Source organism: Bos javanicus, chromosome 23, assembly GCF_032452875.1.
Source record: "Bos javanicus breed banteng chromosome 23, ARS-OSU_banteng_1.0, whole genome shotgun sequence".
NCBI classification, from domain to species: domain Eukaryota; kingdom Metazoa; phylum Chordata; class Mammalia; order Artiodactyla; family Bovidae; genus Bos; species Bos javanicus.
The window spans coordinates 23,271,988-23,289,882 of record NC_083890.1 but is presented as its reverse complement, the minus strand read 5'-3'; the positions used below and the strand labels follow the sequence as shown (position 1 = coordinate 23,289,882).

Here is a 17,895-nt window from a genome sequence, read left to right as displayed (position 1 = left end):
AACTCTCACATCTGTACATGGCTACTGGAAAAACCATAGCTTTGACTAGATGGACCTTTGTCAGTAAAGTGATGTCTCTTCTTTTTAATATGCTGTCTAGGTTTGTCATAGCTTTTCTTCCAAGGAGCAAGCCTCTTTTAATTTCATGGCTGCAGTCACTGTTCGCAGTGATTTGGGAGCCAAGAAAAAAAAAAATCTGTCACTGTTTACACTTTTTCCCCATCTATTTGCCATGAAGTAATGGGACCAGATGTCATGATCTTAGTTTAGTTGACTTAAGAGTATTATATGTTTCAGATGTACAATGTAGTGATTCACAATTTTTAAAGGTTATATTCCATTTACAGTTATTATAAAATATTGGCTATATTCCACATGCTATACAATAAAATATCCTTGTAGCTCATTTATTTTATACATAGCAGTTTGTACATCTTAATTCCTTACCCCTCTTTTACCCCTTGTCCTTCCCTCTCTCCACTGGTAACCACTGGTTTGTTCTCTGTATCTGTAAGTCTGTTTCTTTTTTGTTATATTAAAAGGACCCCTCTGGTAGCTGTGGAAAAATACATTATAGAAAGTAAAGTGGGGTCAAGCAAACCAGTTAGGAGTCTTCTGTAAGAAACCAGATGAAAGAAGAGTGGTTTATAATAGAATGAATGGTGAGAAGGGGTCAAATTGGGGATATATTTTGAACGTAGGGCAAACAGAACCAACTGATAGCAATAGTTTAGATAAAAGAGTCAATATTGACTCTAAGGTTTTTAGCAGAAGCTAGCTGGGTGGGTGACTGATATTGTTACACTGAGAAAAATTGGAAAGAGTTTGGTTTTGAGATGTAGGGGAATTGAAACCTTGGACTAAGCTAAATTTGAAATGCCTGTTAAATATTCTGATGTATGTCTAGTAAATAAGATAAATGAGTTCAGGAGAGAGATCAGGATAAAAGATATCTATTGAGGATTCATTAGCATATAGATGGTATTTAAAGTGGAACAGAATGTGATCACCAAGAAAGTGAGTCCAGCTGCAGAAAACGTCCTCACATTTCAGGCTGAGTGGAGCAGGAGCCAACAAAGATGACGAAGACTGTTTAGTTAGGACAAAAAGTGCAGTAGAGAGAGGCTGAAGTTAGGTACCTAAGGACCCAAACTTTAATCACAGCTGCATCAAAGGTGGAGATGAAGGTCTCTTCATATCCACTTCAGAACCTATGGCATAGGAGGACCATCCGTGCCTGCCCTACCCTTACCACTAATGGGAAACGCACAACATCGCTTCTGTGAGAAGTCACCAAGAAAATGCCATGGTGCTGCCAGCAGGCAAAGAGACAAAAGGTGTGAGCCCAAGACATATCACAGCCTTTTAGGAGGAGGAAGGGCCAGTAAAAGGGCTGGACTTGAACTGTGCTAATTCCAAAATGTGCTGCAGTGCGTATCTCCAGCCCCAAAGTCCTCTTTCTCATCTCTTGCTACTGCTAAGTCATTTCAGTCGTGTCCAATTCTGGGCGACCCCATAGACGGTAGCCCGCCAGGCTCAGCCATCCCTGGGATTCTCCAGGCAAGAACAGTGGAGTGGGTTGCCATTTCCTTCTCCAATACATGAAAGTGAAAGGTGAAAGTGAAGTTGCTCAGTCGTGTCTGACTCTTAGCGACCCCATGGACTGTAGCCTACCAGGCTCCCCCGTCCATGGGATTTTCCAAGCAAGAGTACTGGAGTGGGGTGCCACTGCCTTCTCCTCTCCTAAGTAATGTCAACTCTATGCTACAAAGGATTACACTCAGAGGAGCAATTAATTACCAGTCAAAACAGAATCAAAGAAGAGAGCAAAGAAAAAAATACTGGGGAGATTTAGAGAACAAAGGAAATGGGAAATATTCTTAACTTATCTTTCTTACTGGTTAGGAACAGAAGAAGGAAAGAAAAGAGAATACAGTCTTGGCTGTATGCCATTTCCATGAAGGGAGGCAGCATGCAGAACCCTTTGAGGAAGATCAATGCTCAGGATCCTGGTGAGTAGGAAGCTATGCAGTGGAGTCCCTGATTAGTTAATTCAAAGGGCTGATATGCAGGCATTCAATCCTGGCAAGAAAGAAGTTTGATCTGTGTTCCAAACTGGCAGTGAAAAATTAATTCACTTTAGAGATTGTTTCTGAGTAGAGAAAAGGGATGAGGCAGTTGAAAAAAAGTAAATGGTAAAACTCCCCAGAATTCTAGCTTCCCTTCATGTTGTCAGTAATGAAACAATGAGAAGAACAGAGGGTATGAACTGGTTTAAATATGTTCCAATGTATGAGCATACCACTAAAAAGCAAAACATCAATTAGTTATCTTCTCTTCTACTTAAACGTTTCATTTAGAACAGACAGTTTTAGGGACTAGACAAAGACAGGAGATACATATGTATATAGAGAGAGATCAAACACATGATAACTATTTTCAATATTTGATTTTATTCCTTCATTTTAAAAATAAGCATTTAATATCAGTCTCAAGTCCATTTTGTCCTCATGTCCGGCCCTAAGCCTCTAGCAATAATCACTGTTGTTCTGTCTTCAGATTAATATAAATGTTATTGCATTGTGTCTACCATTCTGCTACTCATTTTTTTTCATTAAACATTGGTTTTCGAGGTATATGCACATTGACATAAGGGGTTTATTTCAGTTATTTCAGTTCTTTTTCAGTTATTCATGCATTCTCACCCTATCTCGTATAATTCTCCCAAGTGTGTTGGATAAAATACAGCAATATTCACTTCACAGATGACAGGCTTTAAGATTGCCCAGCTGGTAGGCAGAGAACCTTCTGTGTCCATGGTCAATGCTCCTTCGCTCTACCAACAATTTCCAAATTTTATTATTAACAGCAAACCCATTTCTTTCCAAAGCAAGCCTTGCACAGAATCCCAGTTATGTAAGAAGTGTTCACATTGGTGCCAGAAGCAGAGATCCCCCACTGCGCCCCTCGGCCTGCCCTATGTCCTGAAGTGGCTCTCTGGGCAGCCCAGTGGAGCTGTAGGCCTCTGCTGCACCTGGTCTGGGAGCCTATGTGCTAGGGCAGCTGTCTTCCTGCAAGCAGTGTGCAGTCTGGACAAAGGTTATAAACAGACCAACAAGCCCACAGCGATTTGGTCCATGAGAACACACTTACTGGGATGCCACCTGTGCAAGATGGAGTCACAGGCAAAAGAAAGCTGGCAAAGCTCATCCTGTATTGTAAAACCCAGAGTGAAAGCTGTTTGTCTCCTAGAATTACAGCTCAGCAAGAGAAGATTTCAGGAGGACAGGAATGCCCTATTGTAGTGAGAAATCGGAAACGGTGGAGATGGGTGAGAGGATCAGTGAGCAAACATCAAGGAAAAGGTGACTCTTGAAGAGGAAAGAAGAGAGTATAAACTCTTCAAAAGAGACAGTTCAGTTCCTAGGAGGAAAAAAAAGTGGGGGATCCAGAGAAATTAATGGAGAAAGTGAAAATAAAGGCAGAGAAAAGCTATCCATGAAACATGGAGCCAATGTCTTAGAAGGGAAAATCAATGAGAAGGAGGTTTCCTTTGGTTTGTTTTTTAAAAAGAATGAGTCTGTGGAAAAGGAAGACTAAGTAAATTCTCAAAAATACAAGGATAACACAATGTAAAGATGGACATGTAATAAAAATAAAGCTCAAGATGGCACTCGGGATGAAACAATGATTTAATTTGAGATCAAGAAACAAGATTAAGGATCGAAAGTGACACATGGCATACAAATATATGTGGCATAATTCCTGCAGACAAGAAGGATGGTGTTGAAAATTGATGTCAGCAGACTCTCACGGTTGGACAGCTCAGGACAAGAAGAATAAGAAAGCAGTAAGAGACACACTTTTAAGAATATATATCAAAAATATCAATCAAATATGTTTTTTAGACATAAGGTAATCCCTGATCTACTTAATCAGGAAAATGATAAGTAAATATTCATCCAGTTCACATTCTGCTGCTAATCTTAAAGCATTTATTTAAAGAAAGACCACTTTTAATGAAAAGACCATTTATTAAGAAGAACTGAGCACACACTAGGAAAAGAATTACATAGAGTTTACTCTAGTTAAACATAACTGTACTCAACATAATGGTACTCAACAATACTTGTGAATAATGCATAACTGTAACTACAAATCCATCCTCAAGAAATTATTCATGAGAAGTTGTTTGTTAGGAGAATTGTCAAGTATTAAGGTATGACTTTCAGGCTTGTTCCTTTCTGTTCCATGCCCGTCTCATTCATCCCAGATATCAATGGTGATAGACGGACAGCAATGAGCTCTATAATTGCTCAATGATTCAGGTGTCCTCCTTTAGCTACAGAAGTTTATCCCCTGCGTTTCCACTGCTCTTTCCATTTCTGTTTATATTTCTATTGTTATTGTGAAAGTTGATGCTATATAAAGTACAGAAGACATGCCATCCATTCCAGTTTCCTTTGTTAATTCCTTCTGTACTAGAGCACCATAGTTAGAAGAACACTACTGACTCCATGACTTAGGGTAGGAAAAATAATATCTCCACGATGGAACACAGGAGACTCAAATGCCTTTCCTCCATGGTTATTTCCTATTTCTTACTCTAAATGCCAGTATTACAAAAACTTTATTACCCTGGATATGAGCTCAGCCTAGCAAACTAAACCGAGATACCAAGGAACTGTTTTATGACTGTTTGTTGTGAATTATACCAACAGTCTAAAAAAATAATAACTTGGAAAAAATGGGTCAGTTACAATGAATAAGATTTATTTATAATAAAATTGGGGGGCTTGTGTAATATAAAATGGAAGATAGCCTCTCTGTTAATCATGCTATGGTAATAGCTAATATAACTTTCTTTCTCCAAATCCCTGAATTACTGAATAAATAAAAAAAGGATAAACCAAGTCCTGTTTAGACTAAGAAAAAATTCCAACTATGATAAGAAGAATGATAGTAGAATAAGAAGCCTTCTTCTCAAGATGTCAGGGAAGTGGTAATATGCTAAAATATGATATAAAGAAAATATCCATTGGAAGGACACGAGGTGAAGGTTATACCAAACAAGAGAGACTTTCCTAGCTACAGAAGTGTTTGATGAACCAGAGCAAACAGAAATAGCATAAGCAAATGAACGAAAGCATAAATATAAAAGAGGGATTGAGAAAATCATATACAGACAAAGTGAGGTGGATAAGATAGTACAGAGAACCTAAATATAGGACTCTCTATACTAAAAAATTTTAAAAAAAAAAGAAAGAAATAAGAGATGGTAATAATACAAAAAAGACTATTAAGGGTTGGGCAAAAAGAAAACTATTGAGATGATGGTATTCATTATGAAACTACCCAAAGAGCAAGAAAAAATATTGTAGATCAAAGAACATATGTTGACTAATACTGAGAAAATTGTCAAACAGTGAAGAACAAACATGCTAAATAGAGCTTTTCACTCAAAAAGAAATAATAAAGTTATTAAATACATATACTTGAGTCAACTGACCTCACTGACCAGGAATTGTAGCACCACAGCTAGTAAAAAGGGGGCAGAAATGAGAAATAATGAGGTGACAAAATAAAGATAAAATAAGAAACAGAACTAGAAACTTACTGATTCAGAGATCAGCAAAACAATAGTGTTTTTAATAAAAAATCTCATCAGTCAGGATGGGATCAGATGATGAGTTTCACTCTTCTTATGCATCAGATGTCTTTGGAAGATTAGGGGGGCAACACCCCTTTTCATATATTCTCACTGTGAAATCTCTGCACCGAGCGGTATCTGCACCCATTTACTCTGCCTTCCCTCCTGTTAGGATGGATTATAATCATTACATTTATTCTGTGGTTTTCTCTGAAACCACCCTTTTTATAAGACAGATCTAGATCTGACCCCAACCTACCTGTACACTGCTCTGGCATCATCGGATCATCCCTCACAAGACACAAACATGTTCTACTATCTTTTGTCTTTAAAAAAACTCCCTGAACTTCACATCCATCCTATAAATCTCCTCTTTACAGAAAAAAGTCCTTTACCATTGTTCTATACATCTTCTCCTCCCAATCTCTCCTGACCAATTCTACTAAGGTTTCTTTCCCCAATGCTCTATTGGAACATCTCTGTCAGTGACACTGACAGCTTCCATGTGGTCCAATTCAATAATTATTTCTTAGCACTTGTCTTATTTATCATTTCATTTGATATCTTTGATTACACCCTGAATCTTGAAATACTTTCTTCTCTTAGCTTTTGGAATATATTCTTTCAATTCTATTTCTACTTACCATTCTTTCTCACTCTCCTTTGCTAGTTTTTCCTAGCTTCCTAACCTCTAGACTAAATGTTTGAGGGCCCAGGTACTTATTCCTCTGACCTCGTCTTTCTCTGCACCTATATGATCAATTCATTTTCATGTCTAAAAAGATCAAATACCTCCAAATTTATACTTCCATGCTTGAGCTAAACACTCACACAACTAACTTGCTACTGATTATTGCTACCTATACATGAGTATCTCAAATTTAACTCATAAAAACCATGCACCCAATGTCATCAACCTTCTTCTCCTTGTTCTTAAATATTTGTATCATCTATTGACATTAGTCCTTGACCAAGTCCTGTTGGCTTTACCTTCAAAGTACACCTGGAATCAGACACTTCTCCCTGCCTTTGTAGCTACTACCGCCCCAGACCAAGACACCATCACCTCTCACCTGTGTCACCAAGATATTCTCCTAACAGTTCTCCCTACTTCTCACTTAATCTCAGTCATTTATTATCCATACAACATTGATGATACTTTTTAAACAAGTCAGGTTATGTCAACTAATTTCCTCAAAACACTCCAATCTCATTCATTATAAAATCCAAAATTCCACTCATTGCTCAAAATCTGTCCCCTGCTTACTCTCTGGCCTCTCCTCCTGCCTTCCTTTCCCTTACTCAATACTGTCCTGCCATACCAGCCTCTTGGTTTTCCTAGGACCCCTCCAGTCCACTCCCACCTTAGGGTCTTTGCACCTGCTCTTCATTCTGCCTGGACCACCATCCCCCCATAGCCACATGATCAGTGAAAAGTGAAAGTGAAGTTGCTCAGTCTTGTCCGAATGTTTGCAATCCCATTGACTGCAGCCCACCTGGCTCCTCCATCCATTGGATTTTCCAGGCAAGAATACTGGAGTGGGTTGCCATTTCCTCTTCCAGGGGATCTTCCTGACCCAGGGATCGAACCTGGGTCTCTTGCATTGCAGGCAGACTTTTTACTGTCTGATCCACAGTCTGATCCACCCTGATCCACAGGGTGTCATCAGAGAGACTTTCCTTCACCACCTTAAAAATGCAGCATTTCTTTCCCTTCCTACTGTCCCTACTCTACTTTACAGTCTCCATAGCACTCATCACTTCACATTTTTCTGTTTACTGTCTCTTCTGTATAAAAGTGCAAGCTCTGTGAGAGCTGGAATTCCATCTGTTCTATTCATTGCTACCATTCATTGTACCATTAACAGAGTCTAACCCAGAGTCAGTAAGCATTTGTTGAATCAACCTCATGAAAAGAGAGAAGGCCTGGAGATATTGATTTTAGCCTTAAATATGTGAGCACAACAAGGGAGAAGTTTACAGAGAAGAAGGCTGAGGATAAAAACATTAAAACCTTTGAGAGGGTGCAAAAAATAGAGTTACTAAAATACTGCAAAGCTATGTTACACTTATGTTCCATGTCATGCTTCTATGCCAAACTACATACCAAAACCAACATTCTCCTAGGAGAGGAGGTGGCACCTATTAAAATAATTGTGTGGGGAGAAAAAGTCATGGGGATATCCAGTCTTTCTGTATATACCACATGGCATATGCTACAGTGGGAGTCAGCTCACCAAAACTAGAAGAGAGAAGGCAGGGAGTGGAGAAAGACTAGTTTCAAAGAAAGCACTTGTGTGCTTTGTTAAAAAGAAAGATCTAAGCAGCGAAACCATATACTCTTAGGGGTAAAGAATCTCTACAAAAGCATAAATCTGTTGTCAGAGTCTGAAGAAGAGGTGCTCAGAAGATAAAGTATATTTATAGAGATTTTCTAAAGGGGGGAAACAAATGCAGAAAGAAATCATGAAAACTTGAGAAGTCTGAGTTTATGAGACATTTTGTTGGCTCTGATGGTCGAAGAGGAAAAGCAAATGTATATTTACATTATGTAAATAAATTTTATTTTTACAAATCCCCACAGATCTAATGAGAAGTACTTCGAATCAATGTCTCCACAAACGTTTGGATTGAAGCCTTATGATGACCATTTTATACCTCCAATCCTATTATTATGATGCATTTTCAAATTCTTTATGCTGCTAAATCCAACACTGTATTACTATTAAACAAAATTTAGTTCCAACTCAGATTTCCTTCAGATGTATTTACTGACTGTTTAAATTCCCCATCCAGAATCTGCTGATAGTAAAAAGTTAGGAAAAAGGCATTGCTCATTCAAAGCAACAGTTTCCAGGGATTTAGAATAAGAGGAATTTGGGGATAGAGGCTAACATGATTTAGAAGCTAAAACGTTAACCAAACTCCTGCCATCCAATGAGGGTTAGTCATGAAATGAATTAGGAAAGTCTTCCTGTATAGTGAAAACCATGAAACTGGCAAAAAATCATTTTTAAAGAACTGGGAGGCAAGCTGGGAGGAAAATCATTTGAACTCTGGCATCAGGAGGGAAGCAAAAAAAAATTACAGTCAGAGCTGAATTCACTTCAGTAATACTCTATATATTCTTCCTAATTCATGTGGTGAAACAGGGCAAAGGCTGGACCCGGTTCATCGTCACACCACCTAAGTGTGGAGACAGCCATTGAAGATGAGGGTCCAGCACCGGGATCCCTCCCCGAGTGCTGACTGCAAAGAGTGTGCAAATCATATACACGCAGGGCTTTCCATAACACATCTAGGCAAAGAACTCCTACTCTCTCCCTGAAGTATCTATTTGTAAACATTTTGCAAAATCTTAGACATGTCAGTGTATATACACAGCAGAGCTGAATTAACAGAGGACTGGGATCTTTCTTCCAGAGAAGGCAATGGCAGCTCACTCCAGTACTCTTGCCTGGAAAATCCCATGGACAGAGGAGCCTGGTGGGCTGCAGTCCATGGGGTCACGAAGAGTCAGACATGACTGAACGACTTCACTCTCACTTTTCACTTTCATGCACTGGAGAAGGAAATGGCAACCCACTCCAGTATTCTTGCCTGGAAAATCCCAGGGACAAGGGAGCCTGGTGGGCTGTCGTCTTTGGGGTCACACAGAGTCGGACACGACTGAAGCGACTTAGCAACAGCAGTAGCAGGGATCTTTCTTCACTTAAGCGTATCATTATAGTTTTACTTGCACCTGGAAATTCTGGTTTTGCAGGCTGCTCCTGGGATGATCAAATATGTCAGTATGTCCATCTGCATCTTGGAATCATCCACAGAGACTACTATATAACTGAATTTTTATGTATTTCCAAGTGGATGATATAATTCCACCTTTCCTTCCTCCCTTCTATTTCAAAGAAATAAATTTTTAGAAGGAATGTCTCTTCAGGAAGGTGGAAAGGGAAAGAAGTTAAACTAGTTTATCTGATTTTCTACTAAACAAAGCTGGGCTCTTGTGAGTTTCAGGGGGAAATGAAGAGTAGTAATTATCTGTGTGTTTTAGTTATCCACACTATTCCTATTCCTTGTTATGGATAAGGCTTAGTTCGTAATTTGCTGAACAAAATGGGGGATATAATAAAATGAGTTTATTCAAATTAATTTCTGCAAATTCTCATCCTTTGATCTAGTGGCTTGCCTACCTACTGAAGCAAAATTTAGCAAATCTCTCCCCCAAATGATCCAACATCAGAATGAGGGTAAGGCTTCATGCCAAGCCTGATATATATGTACCATTTCCACACAGTTCCCTGAAAACAGACCAAATTCTCATGAGACCAAGACATTCCATAGCTAAAGAATACTCCCTTGTGTGATGAATTTGGCATCCCTTTCACACTGAAGTACCCCCAGAGACTTCAAGACCTCGTGGAACACAGACTAGAGAGCTGTGAGAAGCAAAGTCGTGTGCAGTATCTATGACCAAAATGAACGTGTGGTGGGTGAAGGCTTCATGTTTCTTTCCTCGGATTACACCTTGGCGGGCCCTGTGTCAGCTACTTAGGGCAGGCTGGACCACTTCCTCTCAAAAGCTATTTATCCAAAAGTTGTCTTCTGCTAAGACTCAACTGCACTGCATACAACAGGGTAGTACCTGTCTGACTGTGGTTTTGATCAGCTTGTTGAAGGGGGACTTTTCTTTCCCGTCTCATAATAATTATGGAGAGAGCAGGGGAGTAAGTTAATATAGAGTTACTGTTTAGAATCATCCCGGAGGCTGGTCAAAAATATCATTCCTAGTACCTAGACTTACTTCATCAGAGTCTCTGAGCAAGAGGGGAGCCTTGGAATTTGGGTATTTAACCCTCACCTGTGTGTGGAACATCAGGGGGGAGAGGCTGCCCTTCAACTCTCCCTCTGCAGGTGTGGCCTCCCTCCATGCCTACTTTCTGGCCTATAAAACGGTGACAAGGCCAACTGCCTCCTCTCTTCCCATCTCACTGGGATGCTGCATAGGCCACAGAAAGTGAAAGTGTTAGTCACTCAGTAGTGTTCGACTCTTTGCCAGAGGGGGCAGAGGGCGAGCAAGGATGAATGGATCCAGCAAATCCATGGACAAGCTGATGATGCAGACTTGCTTGGCCTGAACACTCTTGACACCCTCTCCTTCCTCTCAAGTTACCCCTGCTGAGAAAATACTAATTCTTAAGAAATCGACAGTATGGTGTCGTCAGCCATCCAGAGTGATTTCAGGGATAAGCTCTACCTTTTCAAAAAACATGGTTAAAAAAAAGAGAGAACAAGACAGTCAGGATAGTTTTTCTTTCTTTCTTTCTTTTTTTTTTTTTCTGGTCTGCATTTTGGAGATGTGGTTTGTTATTTTAGAAAGCAAAAGTTGGTCAAATAAAAATAAATAATGAATGTTTTCTCTCATGCATCTTCATGGCTGATAGAAAAGCTATCTCAGGATGAGTGAGGTCCCTCACTTCATTCAAGTCCAGTTTATAGTTTAGACAGCTCATGTGTGAGTATCCGAATATTCTTGACATGGGGGTGTGGTATTTCAACTTTTTACCTGTTTCTACCATAGTTTCTGCCCCAGGGCTGGGCATATAGTAAGAGCTCTACAATACATAGTAAGAATCTCAACAATAATAATCCTTGAGATTTCTTCTAAGGAAGAAATAATTCAAATGGACCTTGTTAATCATGCCACTATACACTGGAAACTGGAGAAGGCTGTTTAAATACCGAGAAACCAGGTGCCACCTGACCCTTGCATTTTCTTGGGCTCTTGGACAAGACCCAGAGGGCCATGCTGCTGCCATGGATATATTCTCTAATGGAGTATTTATACCTCACGGACTCCAGCCAGCTAGGAGAATATTTATGCGGCCGTAAAAAACTTTAACAGAAAGCTGTTTGGCTCTAATAGTTTCAGGTATTTCTACACATCTCTGCTCACCATGTGTCATGTTGAATTATACTGTGTCCGGAGTGTGACAGCAGCAGCCTGTAATGGAACTTACAGAACGGAATGGCCTGACAGAAGAACTGGAGGAGACAGAGAGAATGGCGGGGGAGGGAGAAAAAAGAAGGGCCTTTAAAAAGAAATACTTCCTTTGCATCTGGTTGTCTGATCTCTAGATTCAGAGGAAAATGAAGGATGTAAAGAGAAATTTATGTGGCCTCACCTGTGACTCTGAGTCAGGACTGCCATACTTACAGGTAGCACAACACAGTGGGTCAGAGCACAAGTTCCTGAGCCCCTTAAACCCCTGAGTGCAAATCCCAGCTTCTCTGCCTAGGAGCTCTGAGATCCTGAAAAGTTGCTTGACCTCTCTCTGCCTCAGGTTTCTATCTGTAAAATGGTGATGATAATAATAGTACTACATCATGGAAGTTAATATAAAAATTAAATGAATTAATATTTTAAGCACTTAGAACTATATCTGACACAGAGTAAGTGCTATGTAAGTGAGGCATATGTGTGTATATACATTCATATATTTGCGTGCGCACACACACGTACATATATATATATATATATTTATGTATACATACCTTTTTAAAATCAAGCCCCTACTGTATGCCCAGAATTTAATATTGCAGCAGGGGGTACCAGTTTGGAATCTGATTTTAGTAGGTGTCATTCAAACTATAAATGAATGTTCTTGAGAGAAAAAGTTCTTTCTGAGCTTGGCTACCTAATTTTTCTTGAGGAAAAAAAAATGACAAAGGTGTGCAACGTTTACTAATAGACACTTGAGAATATGTTATGTGCAGGTCACTATAAATGTGTACTTTACCAGGATTCTCTGATTTCTGATTCATAACAACTGTGAGGTTGGAAGAAACGTATTCAGTGCACAAATAAGACACCTGAAGATAGAGATGTTAAGTAACTTGTCCAAGGTCACACAGCTGGTGAATGACAAAGCTGAAATCTAGACCAAGTCTATCTGACTCTAAACTCAGGGCCCTTCATCTCTTCTTATAAGCCTTCAAATATGTGTGTTAAAATTAATAGAGTTACAGTTCTGCTCTAGTTCAAAGACTAGTCTTTTCTACTGTGTTGTTTAGATCTTAGCTGCTGGAGTGCATGCATCATGCCAGGCACAAGCTGCAGGCAGCATTCTAAAGGAAAAAATCCCCTCCCCTTTGACAGGCCAACATTTCTCCAGGAAAACCAAGCCTACCACGGGTGAAACATCTCGTGTGCACCGGACATTTTTAAGCACTTTGTGCTGAGACACTTTAGAATGTTTACTATGGGCTTCCCTGGTGGCTTAGTGGTAAAGAATCCGCCTGCCAATGCAAGAGATACGTGTTCAGTCCCTGATCTGGAAAGATCCCACATGCTGTGGAGTCACAAGCATTGAGCCTGTTGCTCTAGAGCTCAGGAGTCGCTGCAACTGCTGAAGCCTGCAAGCCCTAGGGCCCATGCTCTGCAACAAGAGAGGGCACCCACAACGAGAAGCCCACATGCAGCAAGTAGAGTAGCCCCCACTCACCACAACTAGAGAAAGCCCAAGCACAGCAACAAAGACCCAGCACAGCCACAAGTAAATAAGTAAATTAAATGATTTAAAAAAAGGAAAAAGACCCAACACAGCCAAATAAATAAACAAATACTTTTTTTAAAAAGATAAAGAATGTTTCCTGCATTGGTCACTGTGATTAGCACTTTACAAGGATGGACTAATTTCAGCTTCACAACAATTTTATGAGGTCGGAACACCCATCTCCAGTCCATGACAGATACTAATAATAGGTAATAGTATTATTGTTATTTCCAGGCTACATTAAGGGAAACTGAGACACACAGCTGCTTAGAAATGTATACAAGTAACAGTGGAGCCGGTATTTGAACACAGCAGTGTAACTCCAGAATCTGTGTTCTGAATGACCACGTTTTTCCACAAGATATTACCAAACAGCAAAGCCAACACTCCAGACTGAAAATACTGCTGAAGTTATAAGTTTAAATTAAGCAGAGACTTGGTTAGAAAGAGGGCAGAAAATTCAAGAAGGAAGAATCCTTTGGTAACTCATAAGCAGGGTCATCAGTTCTTTGCACCTTTATTTGTGCTTCTGGCTTAGGTGGCAAGGAGGACAATAAAAAGCTTTCACAGAATACAAGGGAAAAAGTCTAAGTGTCATTCAATGTGAGTCTGAGAAGCAGCCAGGAAAGAATAAAAGCACTATTGCTTGCTGTTATTATGGTAGTGCTTTCAGATTGATTAAGCACTTAATGTTGCACATGCTCTCAACACTGCACATGACCCAAAGTGAAAACAGAGCTACATTTAGGGAGCTTCTGTTGCACAAGCTTTCTGGGTGAATCTCCCATTTATACTTTGACCTCTGCAGCCTCTCTCCTCCACTTCCTCCTTTCCCCTTCCTGCAAAAACTCATCTATATTCCTTAAAATGACTAGCATGTCATCAGATATTAAAAACTTAAATTCCAGGTTTCCAAGTTCATTGTGCAAAGGACCTTTCCCCTTCCACTCAGCTGCCCCCAGAACATGCCGTCTTGACCCTCAAGAGAATGTTCTTTCCCTTTCGTCGTAGCCCTGAACGAAGGCAGGGGTTGCTTAAGCAGTGACATAAGAGCATTTAGGAAAACAACTCTACTAACTAGAGAACATCTTGTTTAGTACTTAACACTACACGATGAAGACTTCATCCTAGAGTTTTCTGGGTCTACTTTCTGCCCCATTTCCATCTGTTATTTGCCAGTGATACTGACAGCAACTCAGATGTCTAAGTGCTCATCCAGGGCTCCTAGATTACAGTCCGTCTGTTAGCCCATGAGTTTTGATCAGTCACTCACAGACATCATTTCTTTGATGCCTACAAAAGAGTTTCATGGGTTGATCATATGCAACATGCAAAGCAAGCTCCAGTTTTTGTTTTTTTTTAAAGGAAGTAAATTGCCCTATCTCTCCCTTCCAGTGGCATCTGGGGATTCATGTTCCCCAGTACTGTGTCACTATGACCCCTCCCGAAAATACTGTATCTAAATTATATTTCCTTTATGTCATGTTTACTTGTGTATAGATTTATAGATCTATACATTTATCTATAGATTATTATGTAGGATACACACACAGAGAACTGGAAGACTAGTCATGAAAATGTTTACCATGTGTTCAATGTGGTTATTTTTAGATGGTGGGATTTTGAATGATTTTTAAAGTTCATTTTGTATAACAGTATTTTCTAAATTTTCTGCTTATCTCTTATACAACAAACTAAAAATCCTTTTAAAGTATAAATTAAATACCGAGTCTCTCATATGTTTCAAAGAAAGGTATAAAAATGAACAGAGAAATTAAGACAATTTCCCACGTCAATTCACAACTTTGATATATTAGAAAGCCAGGTCAAAAGTAGTCTAGTCTTGGTTGAGTCCAACCACTTCCTGCTCTTTTCCTATCAGTGTATGTATCTCTGAGTTCATCTAACTGTGCAATTCCACAGGTAACCACTAGTCACATGTGGTTCAGTTCAGTCGCTCAGTCGTGTCCGACTCTTCAAAGCGACCCCATGAATTGCAGCACGCCAGGCCTCCCTGTCCATCACCATCTCCCAGAGTTCACTCAGACTCATGTCCATCGAGTCGGTGATGCCATCCAGCCATCTCATCCTCTGGTGTCCCCTTTTCCTCCTGCCCCTAATCCCTCCCAGCATCAGAGTCTTTTCCAATGAGTCAACTCTTCGCATGAGGTGGCCAAAGTCACATGTGGTATTTAACTTTAAATTTTATTTAGAAAGTGAAAGTCACTCAGTCGTGTCTGACTCCTTGTGACCCCCATGGACTATACAGTCCATGGAATTCTCCAGGCCAGAATACTGGAGTGGGTAGCCATTCCCTTCTTCCCAACCCAGGGATTGAACCCAGGTCTTCTGCATTGCAGGCAGATTCTTTACCAGCTAAGCCACCAGGGAAGCCCTAAATTTTATTTAAACATAATTCAAATTAAATTCCTCAGTCACACAAGCTACATTTCAAGTTTTCAAGAGCCCCATGTGACTAATGGCTAACAATTGGATGGCAGAGAAATAGAAAATTCCATCACTGCAGAAAGATTTATTTGCACTGACCTAGCAGCTCAGCTGATAAGTGAACACAGTGTCCCCGTCAGCCATGAGCGGACCTGCAGAGCGAAGGCCTTCACACGTTCGTGGGAAACAGGACAACAGGACTCTACTTACTCCTATTTCCGCCTCACACTGCATCTGGTTCACAGAGAATGACTAGGAGTGTCCTCAAGGGACTATATGACTAGTACAGGGTTGGGTCAAAGACCCCAATCGGAAGAGTCTCTGGGAGTCATATAACCTGAGTAAACAATGGGAGTTATGGATGTTGCAGTGGAAGCAGAGGGCAACAACTAATGCCGGAGGGCAAATGGTCTTCTGAGCGGTTTAGACACTTGTCAGAGGGGCACAACAGTGGATGCCCATCTCTACCCACGTCTCCACACGCAAACATTATTTTGCAAGCATCAGGAATAGCACACGGCACTGGCAATGCACTTAAGCACCAGACACAAACATCTTCAGTGGTTGCTGCACCACACATTTAAGAAAAGTATAGCTCTCTGAGCTTAGAGGAGGCCACACTTTGAATTTAGTAACTGAAACTCTGCTTACTTTATATATCTTTAACTTGTCACTTAGATTCTTGCTTCACAAAATGTCACTGTGGGACCAGCAACATCAGCATCAACTGGAAACTTCTCAGAAATGCAGAATATCAAGCCCGACTCCAGACCTCCTGAGTCAGAAACTCACTTTAATAAGCTCCCCCAGGTGATCTGTGTGCATATTGAAGACTGAAGGTCACTGATTTCTCTCCTCACTCTACTTTCAATTTCTAGAATGTAATGGGGACAGATATTTCAACCAAACTTTGTGCACTATCCAGACTTGGAAAATACCATGGAGTTTAAGAAACACTTATTGATCATTGAAAACCTGAGAACTGGCTTTCAAAATAGAGAATCCAGTGCACTTTAAATGTGTTGTCAAAAATACACTTAAGAAATCACGTAAGTATTTTTACTGTTTCCCTTTGATTTAAAATACAAAATGTAGAGATTATCACATAGTAATACTAATAGACAAATAATAAGCCATGCAAGATTCCTTTGTTCCTTACATTGCTTTCTATGAGGGCAATCATTTTTAAAAGCTTTTATTGGATAGCTTGAACAGAATCATGCCCTAATTATAGTCTTCCTTTTATTTGCCACTGAGAGGAAATGCACCAGATGAAGCTGTTTGAGACTCTATGGTTTGTTCGGCTGTATTAAATGCTTCTAACTGCTGACTTTTATCGTTCTTAACAAGTCAAGACCAGACTGAATGTCTTTGAGGATAATTGTTTTTATTCATTTCCCTTCTGTATTGCTAAAATGGAGGTGGTATGTAAATTAGGGAAAGAGATTTGGATTCAGAACTGCCCCAGACCGCTGCTAGTTCTCAGAAGGAGGCAAAGCCAAATCTCCAGTTAGATCACTGCATGGCTCTGTGATAAGGGGTCCTCCTGCAAAATGGACAGAATGTCTTCATTCTTTAAGGTGGCCTCCATGCCACTATTAACCTGACTTGTGCACAGAATCCACTTTTTAGAAAATCTGGGCTGATTATATCAATGCTCCCAACATGATGTTCTTAGCCATGTCCTTGACAATGCAATCAATGAGTAGGCTTGAAGTGATGAAGTGAAGTCACTCAGTCATGTCCGACTCTGTGACCCCATGGACTGTAGCCTACCAGGCTCCTCCTTCATGGGATTTTCCAGGCAAGAGTACTGGAGTGGGTTGCCATTTCCTTCTTCAGAGGATCTTCCCCACCTGGGGATCGAACCCGGGCCTCCTGCATTATAGGCAGATGCTTTACCTTCTGAGCCACCAGGGAAGCCAACGAGTAGGCTTATGTCATGGAAATTACTGAAGGCTGGGGCTCAGACTTTCTGGACCCTGGTCTCAATTCTACCATGTATGTGCCATGTGACTGTGGGATAAAGAAATAAAGCCATGGTTCTCAAACCAAAGTGATTCCTTCCCCCCTGAACATCTGGCAATGTCTGAAGACATATTTGATTGTCACAACTTGGAGGTGCTACTGGTATTCTAGTGCATAATGGTGCTAAAATCTACAATGCACAAGGTTGTCCCCACAACAAAGAACTATCTGGCTTAAAATACCAATAGTGCAAGGTAGAGAAACCCCAGACATAAA

General features: G+C 40.2%; 1 non-coding gene across 1 annotated transcript; it reads right to left on the bottom strand.

Annotated features, from left to right (window-relative positions):
* Positions 1–17,499: 17,499 nt before the first annotated feature.
* Positions 17,500–17,571, bottom strand: TRNAY-AUA (transfer RNA tyrosine (anticodon AUA)). Its single transcript has one exon. It is a non-coding gene; the product is annotated as a tRNA-Tyr (tRNA).
* Between the last annotated feature and the right edge of the window lie 324 nt (positions 17,572–17,895).